The 23,943-nt window shown below is 49.0% G+C and overlaps 1 protein-coding gene and 1 pseudogene across 19 annotated transcripts in view; both read left to right on the forward strand.

The window, feature by feature from the left end:
- On the forward strand, positions 1 to 2,088 carry LOC113906302 (annotated as a pseudogene).
- A 5,720-nt stretch (positions 2,089 to 7,808) lies between these two features.
- NFASC (neurofascin) overlaps positions 7,809 to 23,943 on the forward strand; it is a 201,589-nt gene continuing 185,454 nt past the window's right edge. For 9 of the 19 annotated variants that reach the window (XM_027564252.1, XM_027564255.1, XM_027564256.1 and 6 more), the window contains exon 1: positions 7,810 to 7,920. The gene's annotated coding sequence lies outside the window, so the exon portion shown is untranslated. Of the gene's footprint in view, positions 7,921 to 11,244; positions 11,373 to 23,943 lie in introns of all 19 variants that reach the window. The other 10 variants (XM_027564243.1, XM_027564250.1, XM_027564247.1 and 7 more) reach the window with 3 other exon arrangements.

Consider the following 23,943-nt stretch of genomic DNA (forward strand, 5'->3'; position numbering starts at 1 on the left):
GCCCACTCGCCCCGCGCGCCCCCGAGGGGCGGCCCGGCTGGAGGAGGCCGCCGCGGGCCCGGCCTCAGGATGAACCGCGGCCACCGGCACGGGGCGGGCAGCGGCTGCCTGGGCACCATGGAGGTGAAGAGCAAGTTTGGAGCTGAATTTCGTCGGTTTTCGCTGGAAAGGTCAAAACCTGGAAAGTTTGAGGAGTTTTATGGATTACTGCAACATGTTCATAAAATACCCAATGTTGACGTTTTAGTAGGCTATGCAGACATCCATGGCGATTTACTACCTATAAATAATGACGACAATTATCACAAAGCTGTTTCAACGGCCAACCCACTGCTTAGGATCTTTATACAGAAAAAGGAAGAAGCAGACTACAGTGCCTTTGGTACAGACACACTAATCAAGAAGAAGAATGTTCTAACCAACGTGTTGCGGCCCGACAACCACAGAAAAAAGCCGCACATCGTCAGTAGCCTGCCGCAGGACTTCCGACCTGTGTCTTCCGTCATCTACGTGGACATTCTCCCGGAAACGCACCGCCGGGTGCGTCTCTACAAGTACGGCACAGAGAAACCGCTGGGCTTCTACATCCGGGACCGGGCCAGCGTCCGGGTGACCCCGCACGGCTTGGAGAAGGTCCCGGGCATCTTCATCTCCAGACTCGTGCCGGGGGGCCTGGCTCAGAGCACGGGGCTGCTGGCTGTCAATGACGAAGTCCTGGAGGTGAACGGCATCGAAGTCTCCGGGAAGAGCCTCGACCAGGTCACCGACATGATGATCGCCAACAGCCGCAACCTCATCATCACCGTGCGGCCGGCCAACCAGAGGAACAACGTCGTCCGGAACAGTCGGACTTCGGGCAGCTCTGGCCAGTCGACCGACACCAGCCTCCCCAGCTGCGCGCCGCCGCCGGAGCCCAGCCTGGAGCCGGGGGAGGATGACAGCGACGACGAGGAGGACATCGTCATCGAGGACAGCGGGGAGCCGCGGCGGATCCCCAGGGCAGCGCCCAGCGCCGAGAGCCTGCAGTCGCTCACGCAGGTAGAGCTCAGTTTCGAATCTGGGCAGAACGGTTTCATCCCTGCCAACGAAGTGAGCTTACCACCGGTAGCGAGTGGCGCCGGCACCGAGTTCGAAACGCGTGCTCCAGATCAGAAACTCTTAGAGGAAGATGGAACGGTCATCACACTATGAGACCATCACGGCTTGAATGTCTTCTGAAAGAGGATGCCACGGAGACTCTTTGTAAATTTGGCTAGTTGCAAGCATTATATACCTCTGAACAAGTGATCTGGGATAGGCATGAAAAAAAAATAAATATATATATCTCGCAAGCTTAAAATGTTATTGAAATAGTAGTTTGATAATTCATATAAACTTTGGTGGGTTAGAGGTAAATTCAAGTCTAAAACAAAGGGGCCTTTGCTACTGAAATGATGTGCTTTTGCTATTTTGTCTATAGAGAACTGGATGTTAGCACATTTCCCAGAACTAAACACCCTAAGGACTAGATCATTTCTGTTTGAAGTGGTTGCATATTTAACCTGCTGTGCAGAGCCTGGTTAATTTTTCCCTTAACTATATTTTTTAATTTCTAATGTGAAGAAGTCTGTCAATTCGGTAGTTTGGGGACCTTGGCTCCTATATGCCCATATTTTATTTTGACTTTTTAAATGTTGTTCCTCTGTTGCTAATTGTAACAGTTTTTCCAAATGCTTCCCCCCCTCGCCTCAGTTTCTAAGAAATCAAACCAACTGTTTTTTAGGGGCTGCTTCAACGTACAAAGCACTGAAGCAATGTTCCTGAATTAAGAAACTGTTAACAATCGATCAGATCTGCGTTTGTCCCTCCTGTGACTTCCACATTTACAAACTCATTCCATTCAGGCATCCCTTAGATGTCATGAAAGGCAGTTCCATCGCCCCTGCTGATGTGGGAGACTCTCTCCCATGTCTTCTTGTCCTCATTCCGAATCTCATTGGAAATCATTCCTTTCTTGTTTGTGTATTTTGTTGGTCTGCTTTTATACCCTTTTAATGTGTTTGAGTAGTGTGAATGATTTTCATTAAAAAAAAAAAACAACACCCAAACTAAGAGATTTTTATACACAGGACAGCCTTGTGCACTTTTTATATGAAAGTTTTGGGTTTTCCTTAGTGGGGTTTGTAGGAACACTGCCTACACTTTATGGAAAGCATGTAGTATTCACCTTTGACAGGTAGAGTGTATCTCGATTAATGTTAAGAGGCTATTTATTACTTTGTGATGCATCCACTTAGAACAAGGTAAGAGTAAGGCTGCTAACTTTTCGTTCCTTGCCTGGTTTCGTTGTATGAGGTGCACAGGCACTACCGTAGCTTGTATATAAAGACTGAGAATAGTATGAACTACGTGAGTTCCCTGGCTTACGGATGTTGCGCTCAGAGTTATTTATTGATTAATTTTATGGTAGGGCTAGAATGGATACCTTATAACAATTGTGTGCTAGTAAAACAATGAAGAATCGAATGACTCCATTTTGAAGGATATTTTCTATGGTAAAAGTATATGAAGTAAAGTTGATTAAATGAAGATCACTTGACTCAGAATACTTCAACGTATTTTGTTCACATTGTACCACTAAACATTATCACTAAACCATTAACTGCACAATGTTAGGTAACACAGTGTACTTTTTGTTGAATTCATAGAAATTCTTCCACTTATTTAACCACTATTTTTTAATGGCATTCCAGGTTTAACATTCTGCTGAGTTTTACAAACTTAACTCTTGAATGGCAAAATGTTAGTAAGTAGAAGGTTACATTTCATTTATATTATGAGCGGTGCAGGGGTTCAACATTTTAAGTAAAAATACTTTCACATACTACCTCTCTTTCTCTCTCTCTCTCTCTCTTTTTTTTTTTAACAAAGTTTTAACATCAGAACTGTTCTCTTAGGGGAAGAAATACTTCAGGGCTTGACTTTTTGAACAACTTTTAACTGTAAAAATATAGATCTGTCTTGTATGTATTCATGAAAATGGAAATCAAAGCTGCTAGTGCTTCTTATTTTAACTGTCCCCCCAGAAGTATATGTCAGTGGTCTTTTCAACTGGATCTCTCATTGAAATTATTGGTGAAGTGATTGATTACTAGACATATTGTAAAACCAACAGATCTTGGTTATACAATAAAACGTCAATTCTTTGGTAGTCTGAATTGTTTCAAGTGTACCTTATTAACAAAAATATCTGTGGATTCACCTTAAAATTTTATAGTACTAAATGTCAAGCTAACTGTGAATTTTATTCTGTATCTTAAGTAAGTTTATGATAATGTCCTCATGAGCTATCAACAAAATATATGTACTTTTGTGAACTATGAATTTTCTAATTAAATTTTACATGCAACATGATTTTTACATGAATGATACTTTGTTTAAACTATCAAATGTCAGTATTTTACTACAATTTTATTATAAAATGTACATTATCACTAAATGAACTTTGATTTTAAAAATCAAATTAGCTTTAGTTGTATATTATTTTTTACAAATAAAGATAGACTTGTAAAAAAAAAAAAAAGATATGTGTGTGTATTATTATTTCTTAAGTGGCTCCAGACCTCTCCACAGGGCTTCCTAGGTGGCACTCATGGTAAAGAACCTGCCTGCCAATGCAGGAGACACAAGAGTCCTGGATTGGGAAGATCCCCTAGAGGAGGGCATGGCAACCCACTCTGGTATTCTTGCCTGGAAAATCCCATAGACAGAGGAGCCTGGCGGGCTACAGTCCATGGGGTCGAAAAGAGTCAGACACGACTAAAGCAACTTAGCATGCACACATACCTCTCTACCCCACAGATTATACAACCTATTTGACCCCTGACCTCTGGATGGTCAGTGAGCGTCCTTGTGCATACACATTTTTGTGATTTGTGACAGTGTTTCTGCAGGCTAGAGTCTTAGAGCTAGCACTGATGGGTTTAAGGCTACATTAACGTTTTTGATGGCACTGGCAAATTGCCCTGTATCAAGTTAAACCTCCAGCAATAATGCAGGAACTGTCTGTTTTCCCACACCTTCTAGGGGCCATGCAGAAAAGGGTGGCTGAGGGTATAACGGACGCTGGTGGGGCCCAGCCCTGTCCCTCAGCACTCCCAGGCCAGTGTCCCCCAAGCACCTGAGACAGCACGGAGGCTTTCTTTTGGCCTGAGCCCAGGGTAAGGCAGGGCTTCTGCAGTTTGGTTGGGAGCCATGAGATGCGAGGGAATCTGAGAATCATTCGTGACTCAACACTCAGCATTACAGAGGACACAGGAAGTGAGGCTCCAAGTCTAGGGTCAGAAGAGTGATGCCTGCTGGAATTTCAGACAGAACTAGAGATACACACTCAGGGAAGAAAAGGATACAGGAAGGCCAGAGAAAGGTCTGGAGAGAAAAAGTTATTGCTTTCTGCCCTTGGCACCAAGTCAGCCTGTTCCTGACACAGAAGCGTGAGCCCAAGCCAGTGCCTGTCCCCAGAGCCTGTCGCCAGCAGGTGGCGCCCTCCCCTAGTCAGGGGGACGCGTCGGACGACAGCACCTGCTGCGCGCGCTCCGCTCACTCCCCTCTGGCCCAGAGTTCACTTCCTCACACCACAGCTGTGAGAAGCGAGTTCTAGTTCAGTTTCCACCACCAAATCACTGTGCTTTTCTGTCTCTCCAAGCCTCAGTTTTCTTAGCTGTTTTGAAAAAGATGAAGGAAAGGAAGAGAAAGCTGGGCAATAGCTAACATGTGCGCAGAGCGTTTTAGTTTACGAAGGACCTTACCTGATTGGTGTTCACTTTATCCCTTTTCTTACAGATGAGAAAAATAAGTTTTAGGTTAAATGATCTGCCCAAGTTCACCCTGCTGGTCAGCTAGGACTTTCTTGGCAAATCCCATGCTCCTTCAACATCAGAAGGCTCTAGGAGAGAATCTTCTAGAAGATAAAGATTAATATAATACTTGAAAGCTTTGAACAAATAGACATAGACAACTGATGGAGAGTTTAGAGTTGAATTATAGGTAATTACTATATGTGATTATGCCTAGCCACTGTTAACGGAGAAAGCAGTGGCACCCCACTCCAGTACTCTTGCCTGGAAAATCCCATGGAAGGAGGGCCTGGTGGGCTGTAGTCCATGGGGTAGCGAAGAGTCGGACACGACTGAGCGACTTCACTTTTCACTATATGTGAGGGCTTCCCTGTGGCAACAAAACAAACCAAAAATGACAAATATTAAGGAAAAAACAAAAAGTTTGCAGGAACTGAAAAGGTCCATTGTAAATAGCATTTAAGTAATCATAATAAATACTAATTCTGATTTAACCAGTGTTGAGATCTGACTAGTTTGGGAGGTTGGAAAAGAGAACAGGACAGGTATATGTGAAGAGTGTCTTTCATAGGGTGGAATCAAGAGATAATGCCTAAACAGGAGCAAGAAATTGCAACATAGCATCTTATTAGATACACAGAAGTAAATAGGCAATAACCAAAGATCAAAAGGGTTGAAAGTGATGGCTTCTAGAGAGGGGAAAGCATGAGAGAAACGTATTTTGTAAGAAATCTTATAGAATGATTTGGCTCTAATTCATATTGTAATTCTACACTTGTATAGATTTAATAATATTTTTCAAAAGAAATAAAAGGAAATTGCCCACATTCATCCACATCTGAAGTGGTGGAGGTGGGATCTGAATCCCAGCAGGTGTCTGAGCTGGTGTCATCACCACAGGCAATACCACCTAAAAAGTATCTCCATCTCATCACTGTAAAGAGCCCGCAAATGATCTAAACAGGAACCCAGCAGCTGACATACAACAGATGCTTAGAAAAGGGAAATTATTTTCTTTATTCTACGGAGACAGCCACAGCTGGACATGTCCAGTGAGAGAGTAAGGGGGTCCTGCCCTGAGTCCAGACCTAAGGGCCCTGGTGCTTGGAAGCAACTTTCTCTGATCTTCCTAAGTTTCTTCTTAGTGCTTGGGACCAACTGGGGCCAGTTATGCATCTGGATGGGGCTCCCCAATGTCCAGATTCTCCCCTTCAGAGAAATTTATAGCATTCTACATCACCTGGCAGTGGGGCTGACCAGACACCCCAGGAGGCTCCTGGATGCTGCAGGGTCACCCCAGGGCCTCGTGGTCAGGCCCCACTCCAGGAGCATGCATGCTGCAGGGTCACCCCAGGGCCTTGTGGCCAGGCCCCACTCCAGGAGCATGCCCTCCTTTGTTCACAGGATTGTGTGAGAGTGGGCTGCCAGAATGATGCTGAGACTAGATGTTGAATGAAGTCAACTTGTTTGTATTGATAAGGGACCCTGCAAAAACTTTTGCCCAGGGTTCCTGACACCTAGAGGCAGCCATGCTCTCAGGTCCTGTCATATCAACCCCTTCCTTTCCCATCGTATAGACTTTGCCTAATAGCTGTAATTGTAAGTCTCAAAGCACCTAACTGAAGAGTGAGATACTTTGTTGGGTATTTGGATGATTCCTTTATTACTGGCTGTCATCCATTCCTTGATCAAGTATTGATTGAGCACCTACTGTGTGCTACGGCTGGGAACAGCTTGTGCAACAAGACACATTCCTGCTCTCCCAGAGCCCACAGGCTGGAGAGGGGCAGGGAGGCATGGGGTGCAGCTCAGCAATCGTGGTGCTAGGGCAGGGGCTGTGTGAGCGCAGGGAAGGGGGCTGCGTGTGCTTTTTTTCCCCCTTGGCTTCTTTGGCTGTGCCACATGGTATGTGGGATCTTAGTTTCCAAATCAGAGACTCCTGCATTGGAAGGGGGGAGTCTTAACCACTGGACCACCAGGGAAATGCCCCGAACATGATTTTGAATGGGACCTCAGAGGGGGGCTGCCAAGGGAACTGTGGTTTGGGAGGAGGGATAGACTAGAAACTTCTTCCAAGTGCTCTCCCCGCCTAAGGTTATGTGATGCCCCAATCCAGATCTCTCCATGGTTTCAAGTGACAGTGAGCTCGTGTCTCTCTCAGCCTGCACAGGGCCTCACAGTTGCCAGTTCTGAAGGGATCATCTAATCAACTTTTCATCGTCCAGTTGAGAAAACAGGCCCACAGAGAAGCATCTCACCATGAGAGTCAGAGTCAGGAGGAGACTTTGGATATCTGGCCTCCCAGTCCTGGGCTTCTTCCCCCTTAACTCAAGTCTGGGCGGGGCCTGAGCCCATTTAAATGATATTTCCCGCTTTTAAAAGAAGACCACTCCACCATCAGCAGGTGTCACAACATTGCTGACCTCCCCAGTTCGGGATTCAACAGCTCTCCAGTAAAGAAAAGCTCCTGAGAGTCTACCAGAAGTAAGTCTCCCTGGGAACAAGCCCCACAATGAGTCCCAGTCTAATGGTGGAGGGGCGTGCACAGGACAAACGCGATAGTCCCGGATAGACCGCCAGCGTGTTCCCTCCTGCAAGTCTGGCTCGGCGAATGGAAACCGGAGCGGATCACTACCGTCTCCAACGCCCGTGCGCAGAGGCCGGGGGTCCGTGCGAAGAGAAAGGCGGCGCGGGTCGGACCCCGCAAGCCTCTGGCCCGCGCCCCTCCAGGCCCTGCCGGGTCTCGGCCCGCGCGCTCCCCAGTCCGGCCCTCCCCTCCCCTCCCCCACTCCTCGCTTCTCCCCTCCCTTCCCCTCCCTCCCCTCCCCCTCTGCCTCCCTCCCCGCCCCCTCCCTCCTCTGCCCTCCCTTCCCCTCCCCCTCCCCGTCCCGGCGCGCGCGGGGAGGCGCGGGCGCGCGCACGCAGGAGGTCGGGGGCGCGCGGCCGCCGGGGGCGCGCACGGGCCGCGCTCTGCCCTAATGCGGCTGCGGGAGGCGAGCGGCGCTGCGGGGGACGACAGGCAAGCGGCGGCGCGGGCGGCGGACAGCGCCGACTGCACCCGGGGCCGGAGCCCCAGCCCTTGCAGGTAGGCACGCGCGGACACCGGAGACGAGCTGCGGGTGGAACGGATTCGTGGAGGCCCGTCCAGCGCCGTCCCCTTGCTCCCGCCCTTCTCTGCCTGTCTCCATCTCTCACCCGAACCCATCCCCTCCTTCCACGCCTCGACCTCTCTCTCCGCGTCGTCACCTGCCCGAGCCCCGAGTCTACACCGGGACCCTGCCCCACCCGGCTCCCCGCCCCAGCCCCCCGCACGCCTTTGCTCTTTGGCCGCCTCCCCGCCCCCTCCCTCCCCTCCGTCTCTTCCCCTGTCCTTCCGTCCCCGCCGCACCCCGAGCTCTCCACTGACCTGTTTACCACCGCACCCCACTTTGTGCGACCCCTTCCCTTCTGTTTTCCCTTCCCTGCACCCCCGCCTCTCTCCTGCCCTTACTGCTCCGGCCGCCGATTCATGCCCCCGTCCCTCCGTGTGCGTCTGTCAGCTCCCTCGCAGTTTCTGTCCCTACCGCGTCCATTCTGCATACCGGGGCCTAGCCCCTTCCCAGCTGCCTACTGGTGTCCGCCTCCACCCTCTCCAGAACGCCGTCTTCTCCCTCTTGGCTGTTACCTGGCGAGCCCCCCATCACCTTCCCCACATGCCCTTCCTGGTGCTGTTTGTAGCCACACAGACTTGTCCCAAGCCCCCTCACCTGCCGCTGGGCCCTCCTTCTCTGCTTGGGGAGGCCTAGGACTCTGAAGGCCCTGTGTACTCACTGTGGCAGAATCCACTTATACCCCTTTCTGCATGTTTGATCCTATTCATGGCTCCGGGGTGGGGAAGGGCAAAGGATGCTGCGCGTTATTAGGCCTCTCTTACATTCCTCTTTAGCCACTGTCTTCCTGTAGCTGTTCAGGTTTGTTTCCTAGAGGGATGGGAGTGGGGGTGGGGGGGAGGAGGTGTTAAGCTTAGGAAAACTAGTAAGGAGGAGAGGCAGAATCCAAAGAAATGGTTTCGCAACCTCTTCCTGGTCTTGAACTGAGCCCTGGGATGCAAAGGCCTGGATGAGGAGCCTCTCTGGAGGGCTGGAAAATTTCGGATTTTAGAAAGGATTCTTTCTCAGTCTCCAAGTCAGCACTTTGGCATCGAGAGCTGTCATGAGTGTGGCCCATGGGCTGGGCTGAGTGGGCAGAGTGCTGAATCACCTAGACTCTGGTCCCCATGGCAGTCCCTCTTGCCTTGAGCTGGGTTCTGTTCCTCATTCCTTACTTGGCATTTGGCAGTGGTGTGTGTGTGTGTCTGTGTGTGTGTTGGGCAGAGATCCCTCCTTCCTCCGTCCAAAGGAGTGGATGACGATGTCCCTTTTCTGCCTGTCTGTCTCCCTGGCACGAGGGCCGGTGTGTATTATCTACCCTCGGAACGTGGATGAGCCCTTGCTGGGCCCTAATCACGGCCCCGGCAAGGGCAGCCACAGGGCCTGGAGACCTGGGTGGGCAGGAAGCGGAGTTCTCGTCTAGAGCTGGAGACCGGCAGATTCACAACCCACTGCACTTGAACCATAAGTAAGAGAAGCCCAGGGAAAATGTGTAAAGACCCGGGGGGCTGGTCACGCCAGCTGGAGGAGCAGAGGAAGGAGGCAGACAGGAGCTTGCCCCTCCCCCCTGGTTTGGGGGTGATTGCATTTGGTGGCTTTGCATTGCAGGAAGATTTAAAGAAGATGGGAGTGGGATCTGCTCTGCATCTAATAATTCTACTTTTTGTCCTGACAGAACTGGCACTTCGGAGGGAGTAATTTCTTCCTCTAGCATTTAGATTCAGCTGAAGGGGTGTGTGTGTGTGTGTGTGTGTGTGTGTGTGTGCGTGCGCGTGCGCGCATGCGTGAGTATAGAAAGAAGGAGAGAGAGCAAATAGAATGAGGATGAATAACACAAATGAGGAAAGAGACTGACTTACACTTAGTCCAGAAGTTGTGTTTGGCACCGCGAACCAGGCAATGGCAGCCCAATTCCTGCCCTGGGGACCTCAGCTAAAATCCCAAGTCTTAAATTGGAGGTTGAGAGCAAGTTGCTGGTGGATGCTGCCCCTTCTCTACAAGGCTCCCTCACTTTAGAACAGAGAGTGGACTCCTTCAGCTCATGAGCAGCGTCTCTGAATGGGCAGGCACAGGCTGGGGGACTGGCTGTCCTCTGCTTTGTCGGTCTTCCGTGTCCCTCCCCTCGTGAGTGGGGTGAGGTGGTAGCTTCCCCTGGCATCAGCATTCCCAGGGCTCCCAGGTTTTCCTGCTCCAGGGCGGAGGTATCACCTGGAGCCATCTTTGGGAGCTGATTGGATTAAGTTACTGATGTTGAAATGCTTGCTTGGGGCTCAGGTTAAGTGGGGGATTCTGATAATTGTGTATATATCTCCTGGTTCTGTGCAGTGAATGTCACCTCTCATCCCTTGTTTGATATCACAGAGGCTATGGCATGGATAAATTGAGGCACACAGAGTGGGAAGCCAGCCCCCTGCGGAGCCAGAGCAAGACCTGGCCAGCTCCCTGTGGGCTGTGACAGGCTGGGCTTATGGAGTCGGGCTGTATCGGTCAGGGGTACATTGAGGAGGTGGCCGGTGTTTGGGGGTTGGGTTCTCGCTTTGGATATCTGGGGGTGGAGGCACAGAAGATGGTGTTGTTTCTGCAGTGACTGAGAGACAGGGTTCCAAGCCTCCTGTTACTTAGCAGTTGCTGCAGTGTGTTCCCTTCCCCTGGTGCCCCTCTTCTCTAAGATTATCCAAGAGCTGGGGTGTGAGGGTCATCACTTAGTCTTCAGAAAAAGAGTTTCCTAGGAAACTAGAAAGAGAGAGGCAGAGAAGCTCAGTTTCAGTCTGTTTGGCTTGGGAGAAGAGGAGGGAAGGAAGTAAGGGGAATTGAAGGCTGGTTACATACTTACTCATTCAACAAATGCTAGTTAAATCCTACAATGTGCTAGGTGCTGGGATCATAGAGATGGAAAGTAAAACAGGGTCTCTCAGAGCTGCCAGCGTGATGGAAAAGAGAGACGAGTGATCAGACAAATAACACAGATAAGCTTGAGTAAGGACATGGGGCCAGGGATGAGGAACATCTTTCCCTCCTGTGGCATCGGCCCCCTCCGCCGCAGCTGGGAAGAGGGCTGGGTTGGTGTTGTCAGAATGGGGCCCAGGGCTGACTTGGAGGTTGAATGTGAGGAAGAAGGTGGTGCAGGATATTACCAGATCCCTGACTCGAGGGGCAAGAGGTGATGTTCTGCGTGCAGCTGAACCCTGCTGGCTGCTGCTTCAGCCTGGTGGGGGAACCCTGGGACAAGACTGAGGCTCCTCAACTCTCCCATTCTCATTTCTTAAGCACTTGTATTTTAGGGGCAAAGGATGGTCAAAATATGCTTAAAATGTCAGAGTGAGCCAGAGGAAAGAGGCCCAGGATCTGCCCTCAGGGAGCTCCTAACTGATGGAGAGACAGCGAGTACAGATACGTGCTCAGGAGCAAGGTGAGTAAAATTATTGTGAGCTCGACATGGGCGGAAGGGTCTTGGAGTTCTGGGAGGTCACGATCAGGTGGGAGTCATCGGAGAAATTCAGGTAGGAGGGAGGAGGTTGATGGTGACAGAGGGATCCATAGAAGCTACACTCTTGAGCATAGGTTGCCGTCAACATCCATGGCTGAACTGGGAAGGAGCCCAAGGATAAAGACAGCCATCCTCACCTTTCTGAGGAAGCCCCCTCCGGGTACATATCTGCTTTATCTCATTTCATTAGTGTGTCCCGAGCCTTTGAATATATCCTAGGGCATATTGTTGAATGCCCAGCTAAGCTACATGTTGGGCATATAAGTTGAATTGGAGTTACAGAAATGAAAACAGATTTAAGTTCACTACAAGAAATGCTCCACCAGAGGTAGATGGCTTCCTGGCCTTGTAGGAGCATGGCCGAGGGGTCCTGGCGGGCAGGAGGGCCTGGGATGACTGCACCGCCCTGTTTGGATCGACTGCCGCTTTGGCTAGAGCAGCCTCATGTCAGACTTCTGAGCATTTACTCCTAGTGCTCAGCTAGGGCTCAGGCTGCAAGGGCAGATGTTAAATGTGTGCACCCTGGTCCTTGGGGCTTCAGGGAGGGCTCTGGGAGCTAATGACTTTGCTGGGTGCTTGAGGAGGTGCTTCTCACAGCTTTGCTGACCTGGGGCATTAGTCAGACTTTGCCAGCCAGCTTGAGATCTCTTGATCCACCCTCTTTGCTTAGGTTTTGAGACAAGTCGGGAAAAATGAAAGTGGCGTAATACGAAAGTGCCACCAAAGTGGTATTGTATAATTAAGTCTTCAGACCCTGGGCAGTGAGGTTTCCAAGGAAGGAGCTATGCCTCAGTATGGCTTATGGAGTCAGGGAGGTGACAGCATTGTGAAGCTGCTCAGCTGTGGCTTCAGACAGACCTTCGGTCAAAGCTTGGTTCTTTCACTTACTGGCTGAGGAGCTTTGGTCTCCCAGTCTGTAGAATGGGACCGTTAATATGAACTTTGCAGAGCTGTGTTAGGGATTACATGTGATAAGGCAGAGAAGACTCCAGCACCCTCCCTGGCCAGCAGTAAATACCAAATGCTAACTGTTCTTTACAGGGGGTGGAAATGGAGCGGAGCCTTGAAAGGTTGGTAGAGTTTTGGTAAGGAAGGGAAGGTGAGAATTTTCTAGATGAGGGAACCCACCAGGGGTATAAGCAAGAACTCTGTGGGATCAGGTTCTCTGGGAAAGAAGTGACGTGCCTACCTGTGCCTGCTCACCCCATTTTCCTGTAGTAGAGCCTTACCGAAGGGACATCGTCATGAACAGCAGGAGGGGCTTGTTTTACTTCCAGCCCCAGCATTCAGTGCAGTTCAGCTCAGTTGCTCAGTCGTGTCCGACTCTTTGCAACTCCATAGACTGCAGCACACCAGGCCTCCCTGTCCATCATGAACTCCAGAGCTTGCTCAAACTCCTGTCCATCGAGTCGGTGATGCCATCATTAACAGAGCCTCAATATGTTTCTCTCTCTAACACTAGAGATTGCTGAAAGTCTCTAGTCCCAGAAGCCCGTGTCTCTGGTATTTATGTCATGGATTAATTTCTTGTCTTGCCTTCCCTCTCCCAAAAGCCATGCCTTGAAAAAGTTGGAGTGCCTGGGGCCTGTTGGGTCATCCCCTCAGGCTGTCACCATCTCCGCTGACTCCACCATCCCCTCTGACCCCGTAGCTCCCCTCCTCTGGGAAGCAGCTGTCTGAGCATCTGCCTTCTTCTTCACCTGCTCCCCCTCACTCTTCCCCTCCCAGACTGGGCCAGCCCCTCCTGAAAGGCCTCCCTGGCAGCCCATCTCCCCAGCATTATGATGCTAATCATGTTGTTAATTTTTCTGAGATGCAGAAGGAAAGCCCCAATCTGTTCTAATGAATTTAATTAGAGAGGGGCTTGGAGGGCTTCAGAACCTCTTACCAGGATCACAATAAACAGAGTTAACGAGATAAACAGCTTGGGAGCAGTGGCTCAAGGGTAGGAAGGGAGGATTTCTGACTAAGTCCTAGAATGAGGAAGCCGTTGGCGGAGTTGGAGGAAGGCTGTGTGAGCTGTTGCCCACCACGTGGGTTCCCTTTTGGGTTCTTTCTGCCTGCCCCACGCAGTCCTATGGACATAGTTGTATATCTAGGTCTGTCCTTGGGTAACAGGAACCTTTGGAGAGGTCTTACTATTCTTACCATCATCACCAAACATTTATTGAACATGTGCTATGTGGGTAGCGGGTACCACACCATCTTCTGGAGCAAAATGGAGGCTCACAAGACCTTGTCTTCACTGTAATGGAGATAAGATATATATATATATATATATATAGAGAGAGAGAGAGAGAGAGATTTTTTTTTCAAATACAAGAAACACTTGCTAATTCCAGACAGTAAATTCTAAAAGGTTGACAGGAGATTATATTGGGCTTGGACAATCTGGAAAAGCCTCTTGCAGGAGGAAATAATTGAGGGGGATCTTGAGACATCAAGATTTGAAGACTTGGTAATCAGAGCTGCTGGAGGACTGCAGATTCAATGGCAGGAATATGCAGGGGTGTTTGAGTCACGATGAATAAATGGCATGGCTTGGGTGGTGGATGCATGTAATTCAGTAGTGAGGGACATATTTGGAGCACTGTACTAAGACATAGTCATAGAGGTCCCTGAGTGCCAGAGTCTACTTTTCTAACCTGATTACCCTGGGGTCTCACTGCTATCCCTCTCTGAGCGCTTAGAATGGTCGACTTGGGGAAGGGCTTAGGACAGGATGATTGTGGCCTTCATGCTGGGCTTACTTTCCTGGATCCAATTTAGACCAACTGGGGTCGGTTGACCAGATGCTAAATTTTGTTCTCAGATCTTGTGACTTTCTGGGATGAGAGTGAATGGCTGGCAGAGCAATTCCAAGGACTTTTCCCCGTGATGAGAGTTCCTTCTTTACTGATGCTGGCCAATTTGCTTTGGCAGTAACACTTTTTTGCAAGAATTCAGTGGAATCTTCCAGTTCCAAGCTCGGTGAATTTCGTAACTCATCTCTTTATATTACTAAGAGTTCTTTGAATGTATGTGTATACAAGTATATGAATGTTTATGTGTGCATGTTGCTTATGTTATTGAAATTGTTTCAACTGGATTCTCATTCTAATGTGATCTTTATTTGCAATACAAAAGTTATTAAACTCTTCTGGGTCTTAATTTCTCCATGTGCATGAGGGAAAGAGCCATCCCTGTGTCCTGTTGTATGTGGATCTGTAAGTTGGTGCTGTGAGAACAGGATTTTAAACACAAGGAGGTCATATAACAATCATTTGGACAAAAAGTAAAATGTTGAGCTGAGATTTTAAGTCAGTTCTCGCTCCCCTTTGGAACCTCTTGACTTGTAAGACCAGTCAGAATTTTATTTGGGGGCACCAACAAAATTATGTTTTTTGTTATTTTCCATAGTCTGTCTGGGCTTATGCATAATTAGTAGTGGGGTGAGTGCACTTCGGTCAGGTATTGGTTGGCCTGCCCATGGATGTCTGTATGAGAAGCATTGTTATAATGCCAGTGTTACAATACCCACTGTGCGATATTTTTCCACATGTTGAAGGTGACATGTTCTCTGAGGCCACAGGCGGTTTTCCCATGCTGTGACGTAGGAAAGGACAAAAACAGGATCTCTTTCTGTTCGTCATCACACACTGAGTGGAAATGAAGCCTTTGTGACTCATGTTGGAAGCTAAACCAGGGTTGTCTAGCTGTTGCCAGCTCTGAGCTGTGCCTTGGTTTTGTTTTTTTGTGTGTGTTTTTTTTACATGGTGTTCATTGCATCTGCAGTTAGTCTTTGAAGCCTCTATTATGAGCATAGCACACTTCTGGGTGGCAACTTGTTTTGAGAGAATCTTCAACTCATAGAATGTTAGAGATGGTTTCATCTAAGATCATTATTTTATGATCAAAATGTGTAGTTGCTGGCAAAGCTAGGTCTTCCATGTACCAGGACACTGGGAACTTTAAACTCTGCATACGAACCTAGTAATTGTACAAGAGGGTATGTAATTAAGTTCCTTAAAGCATGATCTAAACTAGAAATGCCTTGGTATGTCAGAAAAGAGAGGATACCAATGTAGACTAAAGTCCTTTGGGAAGATTTTGAAGAGATGCAGGGGCTGATCTGGGTCCCCAGAGATGGGTAGGAGATAAAGGAAGGAAATGGGCTAAAGGAGCATAATCAAAGGTTTAGAGGAGGGAAGTGGTCCTCTGGCATTGACTTGGCCAGGCTGGAACAGTGGAAGGTACAGCTGGAGGGGCCAGCTGGGGCCGGACTCCAGAGAGTCCTGAATCTGACTAGAAGTTGGACTTTGTCTTGAAGTTGGTGAGGAGCATTTAGGCTTCTTAGTTGAGCTTGCTCTTGTTCTGAACAAGATTGTGGCATTAGGAGACGTGAGTGACATCCCTGCACAGGCAGTGCTGTCTGGGGAGTGTTTTTTCTGAAGGGTGTCTCTGGCAATGGGGAGGACTGGAACTCTTCCTTGGCAGGCAGGGAGCTTGTTGCTGTCCAGGGTGCTGACCTGCCATCTGAAAGATTTTTCTCCCTAGTGATGCCATGTTAAAAGGTAAAGCCAGGGAATGCTTAGAACCATCCAAGAGGGATCTGGAAAACAGTTCTGGCTAGGACTAGGTAGCATGTGGGTTTTTGGGCACCAAATTGGTTTGCAGCATTTGACTTCACAATCTTTGTGATGAAAGCAAAAGTTTGGGTTAGGAGAACTAGTAATGGCCCTTTTAAGAAGGAGAGACCATGTGTGTGCACATATGCGTGTTAAAATGACCCAGTTTGTAGCCTTGCAAATTTTGCCTTAGAGTGTTTGTGTTTACATGAGACTCCCAGCACATTCAGCACATTGCCTCTTTCATTATGAAAAGGTACTCTTTCTACCCAACATTCTGAAATGTATCTAAAACCTCTCCAGCACACCTGGATAGAACAACAGAAGTCCCCAGAAGACCCTACTCATTTCTTTAAATGAAAATCTAGATGTTCAATATTTGTGCTGTCCAATAGAGCCTTCTGTGATGGTGGGACTATTCTGTATCTGCATTTTCCAGCGTGGTAACCACGGGCCACACATAGCTGTTGAGCACTTGAAACGTGGCTAATGTGACTGAGAACTGAAATTTTAATTTAATTTAAATATCCCGCACAGCTCTAGTGTGAGAATCTTTGCAGTTTGCCATTTACCTTTGCGTATTTGCCTCTCATGCCCGAATCTGTTTGACTTAGAGCAAAAATGGACGTTTGAATGGGGAGGAGTTTGACCCACTGCTGGAGAAAACCTCATGCTGAATCTGAACTGAAGGTCTGTGCGTGGCTGTGAGTTTTGCCCTTTTTTGTCACAATGAGAACAACCATTTGTGATGCACTGCGGTTTTCCTTTCAAGGTCAGGGAGAAGGCTCCTTGGATTCTGGCTCTAGTCCCAGGGACCTGATCCGAGACTTTCTGGAGCCTCGAATGGGTCAGGAGCTCAGTGTGTATGGCTCTGGACACTTGACTCTGTGGTGGGATGGGGTACAGATTTTGTACTGTTACGTCAGATGTTTGTGGGCATCCAACAGAGAGAAGTTCCTGGTCTTCGTTCATCTTCCTTTCTGACTGTAGGCGTCATTTCATCTTGTTTACCCGGTGTAGTGGATGTGGTCAGTGGTAGAAATACCAGAGGGGAAAATGCTTCAAAATGCCAATCAATAAGCAAGTAATAACAAACTGTCAGAAAACTGGAATAGAAAATTTCCTTTGTGTTGTTATGAGTCTGTGCACAGAGGTCTGTGTAAGCTTATTCTAAATATGTTTGATTTCTTTGCGTCTCCGTCTTAGGCTTTCTGTGTAAAAGTCTAGTTTCCTAAACCAGAGTGTGTGCTTTTTGAAGCCATGCTTTCTAGTTTTCTTACATAGAATCTCAGTTTTCTGATAATAATCCTTAATAAATGCCTGCTTGTGAGTAGCTCTTTGTTAGCCTGCAGCTATGGGTTTGACTCCTAGAAAATGCGTGCGCATGAATACAAATAATATTTCTCAAACCCCTGCTGGGCCTAAGTCTCTGTACTTGGTATTCTGGGCAGTGACAAAGGAGGAGCCAGGGAGGGTTGATCTCAGTCTAACAGGAGAGCAAAGGCCAGCACGTGAGAAAAATTACACACACAAACACACTGATGGAAACAAAGACTGCCGGGCTGCGGGGATGCAGAGCTGGGGGAGGGGCGCGGGGCACTGGCAGGGCTGCCCTGTGTGTGTGTCTCTGGCCTTCTCTTGAGGATTCCCTCCTTCGCGAGGCTTAGCCGGTACCAGCCACCCCGTGCCTGCAGAGACAGAGCTGCCTTTATGGTGGGTTGGGCTGCCCACTGTCTCTCTGAGGCTGGGCTGAGGCGCTGCTGTCCTGAGCTTGCCTCTTCTGTGGTGGAGACGCGCCGATGGGGGGAGGGAGATGCAAGGGGAAGAAACTCCTTTTTCTTGTCACTGAAACGGTGGCAGGGTCCTGCTCTCAGATTCCCTCCTGCTCGCAGAGGGGCTTGCTGGGGCTCCGGTGGCCCTGGTCCGTGGAGCAGCATCATGCAGGCTCAGGTGTGACTCTGCGGGGACAGGAGGTGCAGAGCTGAGTGAGGCGGCTCCCTGCGGTCTCCCCAGCTCTCCTCTCAGGGGTGTGCCCTGCGTGGTGGGGAGCAGGTGGGCTGTATCTCTCAGCAGGGCTGGGAGGGCCTTCTCTGATTGACTCCTAGGACGGAGCCTGCCCTTGCCTGTCCTCCACGCGCCCGTGAGTCCCCGGGGATCTTGTTAAAGTGTGGGGTAGAATCAGTGGGTTTGGACTGGGCCTGAGCGTCTGCATTTCTGACAAGCTCCGGAGTAGGGCTGGTACTACTCGTCAGTAAACCGCACCGACTGGCAGCACCCTGCAAGTGTGTTGTCAACCTGGCAATGAGTTAGCTTCACCTGGAGAGATGTTCAGATGTGCTGATGCTGGGACCCACTTGATGCCGATTAAATCACAGTCTCTAAGAGTTGAACCTCAGCATAGGAGTGTTTCGGTTTCCTCTTGGTGATCTGTAACTTTATTTACTGATTTATTTTTGCCTGTGCTGGGTCTTCACCGTGCACGGGCGTTTCTCTAGTTGGGGCCGCGGGGGTGTCCCCTTTTTGCAGCGTGTGGTCCTCTCGCTGCGGTGGCCTCTCTCGTGCAGGGCACAGACTCTAGGCACACGGGCTTCGGCGGTTGTGGTGCGTGGGCGCAGTTGCGGTTCCCTGGCTCTAGAGTACAGGCACGTGGGCTCCGCTGCTCTGAGGCATGAGGGAGCTTCTCAGACCAGACATCCAATCCGTGTCCCCTGCCCTGGCAGGTGGATTCTTTACACTGAGCCACCAGGGAAGCCCCTTGTTGATTCTAATGTACAACCCAGGCTGAGAACCACTGGCTCTCTGGATGGGTTTTCTCCTCCTCGGATCTACTTTTCACCTGGCTGTTCCTTTCTTAGCTCAAGAGATGAGCAGTGCCTTGAGGATGCAGAATGTCTTACCCACCAGCCTCGCCCACAGCGGTCCTCAGTCAGCACACGGTGGTCAGCTCGGCTGGCTGTATCATGCTGACCTCTGCTCCCAGCGGCGCACCGCCAGCCGTGAGGCATAGAAGCCTGTGGCCAGCATAGGGCAGGCTGGCGCTGCTCCTGGAGCCAGTCCCAGTGGGCCTCCAGCCCTGCCTTCAGGCCCAGAGCAGACTTACAAGAAGTAGACAGTAAATAGATGATTATTCTAGTATCAGGTGGCAGGAAGGGCACTGGGTTATGGACCTGAAGGGACTAGAACCACTTATTTAACCTTCTTTAGCTTTAAATTTCCCAGTTGTGAAATGGGGATAATAACGCCTACCTAACGGGACTGTTTAAGAACTATATAGGAGAAGGCACTCTATAAATGCTGTTGTGCATTTAAGCAGTTGTGTTTGTGTAAGGATCTGTTTAAACAGCGGCTGGCTGAGCTGTAGGTGCTGGGCTTCCAGCCCTTGTCGGAAGACCCTCCCTGGTCCCACCGTGTGTGCCTCTGTCCTTAGGACAGCCAGGGGCTAAGGGAGGCAGGGTTGACTGGACATCGACCCTGTGCCAAGGACTGTGCTAGATGCGTGGCTTCTGTCAACTCACTGATCCATCACAGCCTTGGACTGGATATTTATACCCATCACTTGGAAGGATAGGGGCTCAGAATGGGCCCGAAGTAAGATAGCTCTAAGTGGCAAAGCTGGGATTGAATCTGATCCCAAAGTCTCCTACTCCTGGCTCATTACCCACTGGACAGCTCTGAATTCCAATATGTGCTGATGATCCCTTGTTTGAGAAGTTACCGTGTCTGAGAGTCACTTGTATTGAAGAGTGAGATAAAAGTCTGGGAACACAGAAGCTCCGGTCTTCTGTTAGGAAATGTTAGGGTCTGATGGCCCGGGAGCCTTCTGAGTCTTGACCAACATGATACTGTAACACCACTGCTCGGAGGCTTCATCAGGACTTGGGTGGAAGCTACGGCTCCTTCCCCATGCAAGAATCACCATCTGCCCCTGTGGTCCCCTCTCTGCTGGACGGAGCCTCTGAGCCCAGCTCTTGTCTGTTTTGCCTGTCTAGGCTTGCCTTTCATGCTGGTGCTCTGCTATAAGAAAATGGGGCCCTGCAAGGGGACACTCCCGGGAGCCTCCTTCATCCACAAGTGTAACATCAGCAGACGATTTTCATCACCTGGCGCCCGAGCTCCCACCCTGTGGTGTGTTGGGGGGTCTTCTCTGGTAGACTCAGCATGGAGAGGAGACCCGATGTCTGTAGTCCCCCTGTCTACTTCTCTAACATCAGTAATGCTGCCATTATTTCAGGGACACCGCCTGGCAGGAGCTATCCTGGCTAAGCTGTTGAGTGAAACAGAGGAGGGCTGTCTTCGTGGTCTGACCAGTTATGCAGGGACCTACCTCGTCCAGGTGCTTATCTGTCTTTACTTGGAGTTGGAAGAGTTCTTTAATTAAAGACCTTATCAGGTGTTAGCTGAGACTAATGGAATCCATACTTAGAGGACCAAAAAAAAAAAAAAAACCTTGACTGTAGGATGGGAGTTTCCTGTCCTGTATATCTGGGTAGGAAACTCAGGATGACTGTACGTGTGCCGCAGGGATCCCACGTTGTTGCTTGGCTATGAACTTCTAATGCTCCTCACTGAGAAATGACTGACTCTCTCTTATATCTGCTCCACATTTACCCTCTTGCTCTGTTGCAGTTTGACTGATTTTTCCTCTCATGCATTCCATGAAATTCTGTGCTGAGATACTGCTTTCCTGTTTCAAAGCCAGTATTATAACATCCAGACCTCTCTTAAACTTTGTTTATGAATTGTTCAGTGTTTACTTTTAAGTACAGAGTGTTTATGCATTGTGTTGCTTCAATATTTTCTCTGCTAAATCTCCATTTCATATTTTGGCTTTTCTTTCTCTCTGAGTGTCCCTAGGGGTTTCTGTTTCTGACAGCTCTGTTTTCTGTCTCTGGTTGTGCATGGTCAGCATATGCTGCCCCTCTGATAAGAATAAGGACATCCAGTTAGGCCTGGGCTAAAAAATGAATCCCCTATCACCCGGAATAACTGATGCTTTTGAACTCTGGTGTTGGAAAAGACTCTCGAGAGTCCCTTGGACTGCAAGGAGATCCAACCAGTCCATCCAAAGGAAATCAGTTCTGAATATTCATTGGAAGGACTGATGCTAAAGCTGAAACTCGAATACTTTGGCCACCTGATGGGAAGAACTGACTCATTGGAAAAGAAGCTGATGCTGGGAAGGATTGAAGGCAGGAGGAGAAGGGGATGACAGAGGGTGGGATGGTTGGATGGCATCACCAACTCAATGGACATGAGTTTGAGTGAACTCTGGGAGTTGGTGATGGACAAGGAAGCCTGGCGTGCTGCAGTCCATGGGGTCAAAAAGAGTTGGACACGACTCAGTGACTGAAATGAACTGACTGATAACCCAGAAGCTTGGCCACCCACAACCTGTCTGTGTGACACTGTTAAATACCCTGTCTAACTTAGAGGTCTGGGGTCTTAGTACTTTAATCTTTTTCATTCTCCCGGACTGGGGTGTTCCAGCACAACCCGTCCTGGGTGGTGTAGGAATCAGCATGAGCCTCCTGGGCTCTGGGACTTGGGTGGGTTTGGCCGGTGGCCCCAGGCCTCTGGCTCTTTTCCTTCATCTGGCTGCCTTCACGCGGTGGGGGCCTTCATGCTGCACCGACAGATGTAGAGCGTGCAGGTTAGGGGAGTTCAGTTCAGTTGCTCAGTTGTGTCCAACTCTTTGCAACCCCATGGACTGCAGCACACCAGGCTTCCCTGTCCATCACCAACTCCCAGAGTTTACTCAAACTCATGTCCATTGGGTTGATGATGCCATCCAACCATCTCATCCTCTGTTGTCCCCTTCTCCTCCCGCCTTCAATCTTTCCCGGCATCAGGGTCTTTTCCTAGGAGTCAGTTCTTCACATCAGATGGCCAAAGTATTGGTGCTTCAGCTTCAGCATCAGTCCTTCCAAAGAATATTCAGTACTGATTTCCTTTAGGATAGATTGGTTGGGTCTCCTTCCAAGGGACTCTCAAGAGTCTTCCCCAACACCGCAGTTCAAAAGCATCAATTCTTTGGTGCTCAGCTTTCTTTATAGTCCAACTCTCACATCCATATATGACTACTAGAAAAACCATAGCTTTGGCTAGATGGATCTTTGTTGGAAAGTAATATCTCTGCTTTTTAATATGCTCTCTAGGTTGGTCATAGCTTTTTTTCTAAGGAGCAAGCGTCATTTAATTTCATGGCTATAGTCACCATCTGCAAAGATAAAAGGGGCCTTCCCGTGGTCGCTCAGCAGTTAAGAATTTGCCTGCAGTTCAGGAGCCATAGGACACGTGGGGTCAATCCCTGGGTTGGGAAGATCCCCTGGAGAAAGCTATGGCAACCCACTCCACTTTTCTTGCTTGGAGAACGCCATGGACAGAAGAGCCTGGTGAGCTACATCCATAGGGTTGAAAAGAGTCCTGCACAACTGAAGCAACTTAGCACGCATGCAAGATAAAAGGAGATGTAGCAAAAGGCTATGAATGCTGTGTGGCTGGACCCTCCTGGAAGGTTCTGGTGCAGGAGTGGGGTCAGGGCCCCATTCCAAGTCAGACTGAGAAAGTCTCTGAACACATCCCATGGTTCCTCTGCATTATTAAGCCTTGAAAAAATTCTTCTGAGAGCAAGAATGCTTTTGTTTCTCACCAGGCTGGTGACATCATCTTGGGTCTACCCAGATGCGTTATGTGGGGGACAGACTAAAACAGGCCAAGGGCTACTCAGTAGTGGCTAAAGATATTCTACTGGCTTGGACTATTTTTGCTGCAGATTATTTGCCTGCGTTCTTTTCTTTCTGCCCTCCCAGGTTGGTTTTTCTCAGCTCCCAAAGTGGAATGCTCAAGGGCATGCATCTGGTCTTGGAAGTAGAAGATGGTGCAAGAGCAAGGGCCTGGAGTCAGGCTGCCTGGATTCCAGTTGGCCTCTCTGCTCATTAGTGGCATGATCTTTGGCAGATAAGAAGCACCTGATGAAACTGAGCTGCTGCTGTTATTTCCCCACCTTCCCTTCTGTAGCTTCATGCCCAGCCTTATTCAAGTACACCTAATGACTTTGGGGAGCAACCAAAAAATATTTTTGAGCCTCACACAGGTGCTCATTTGTGTGCTGGGTACTGTGAGAATTACAGCAGAGAGGGAAGAGGCCATCTTTGCTCAGAAACCTTGCACTCTAGTTGAGCAAGCGTTCCAGGCATCCATGCGTGGTGAAGATGGCTAACTACACAAAGTAATAAGGATGATGCAAATGCATGGTTTGGAGCACAGAGCTCGTGGAGTTTGAGAGTTCATTTCAGTCTGTGGTAGCTTGGAAGATTCAAGGAGGTGATTCAGAGTGGAGCTTTGAAAGATGGAGCTGTTACTTTTTCTGTGTGCCTAACAAGCTCATTAGAGAGTGTCTCCTGTAAACAAGGGCGGATAGAAATTCAGAAGAAATGGATAGTCTGGTGATTCTCAAGCTCTAATTTTCTAATTTCATTTTGGCCACACCTATAAGGAAAAAGGGTGGCAGGGAGAAAGGGATGGCTTCTCCGAGGCACAGACACAGCAAGGAAATCAACACAAGGTTAATCAATGAAACAGAGGCAGAAGCGAGGCTGCCTATCAGGCCAGAGTATGAGAGTTCATTTCCAGTTATAAACCATTTCATTTCCCTTGTCTGGCTTCCTATAATCTACTTGCATCTTAATCATCTCTTTGCCACACTGAGTTAATACGCTAAGCTCATGATTGCTTCTGCTGTAGAAGTGGGGAAACCAAAGCATAGGGAGCTGGTGACCGGTTGAGGAAGCAGCATGCATCAGTGCAGAGGCAAGCCGCGTTTTCTACCTGTGGATTCCCAGTCTGCGCTCTGCTGGGTGTCTCCTGGGACACGGGGCTCAGCTGGT

This window comes from Bos indicus x Bos taurus, chromosome 16, assembly GCF_003369695.1.
Source record: "Bos indicus x Bos taurus breed Angus x Brahman F1 hybrid chromosome 16, Bos_hybrid_MaternalHap_v2.0, whole genome shotgun sequence".
Taxonomy (NCBI): Eukaryota; Metazoa; Chordata; class Mammalia; order Artiodactyla; family Bovidae; genus Bos; species Bos indicus x Bos taurus.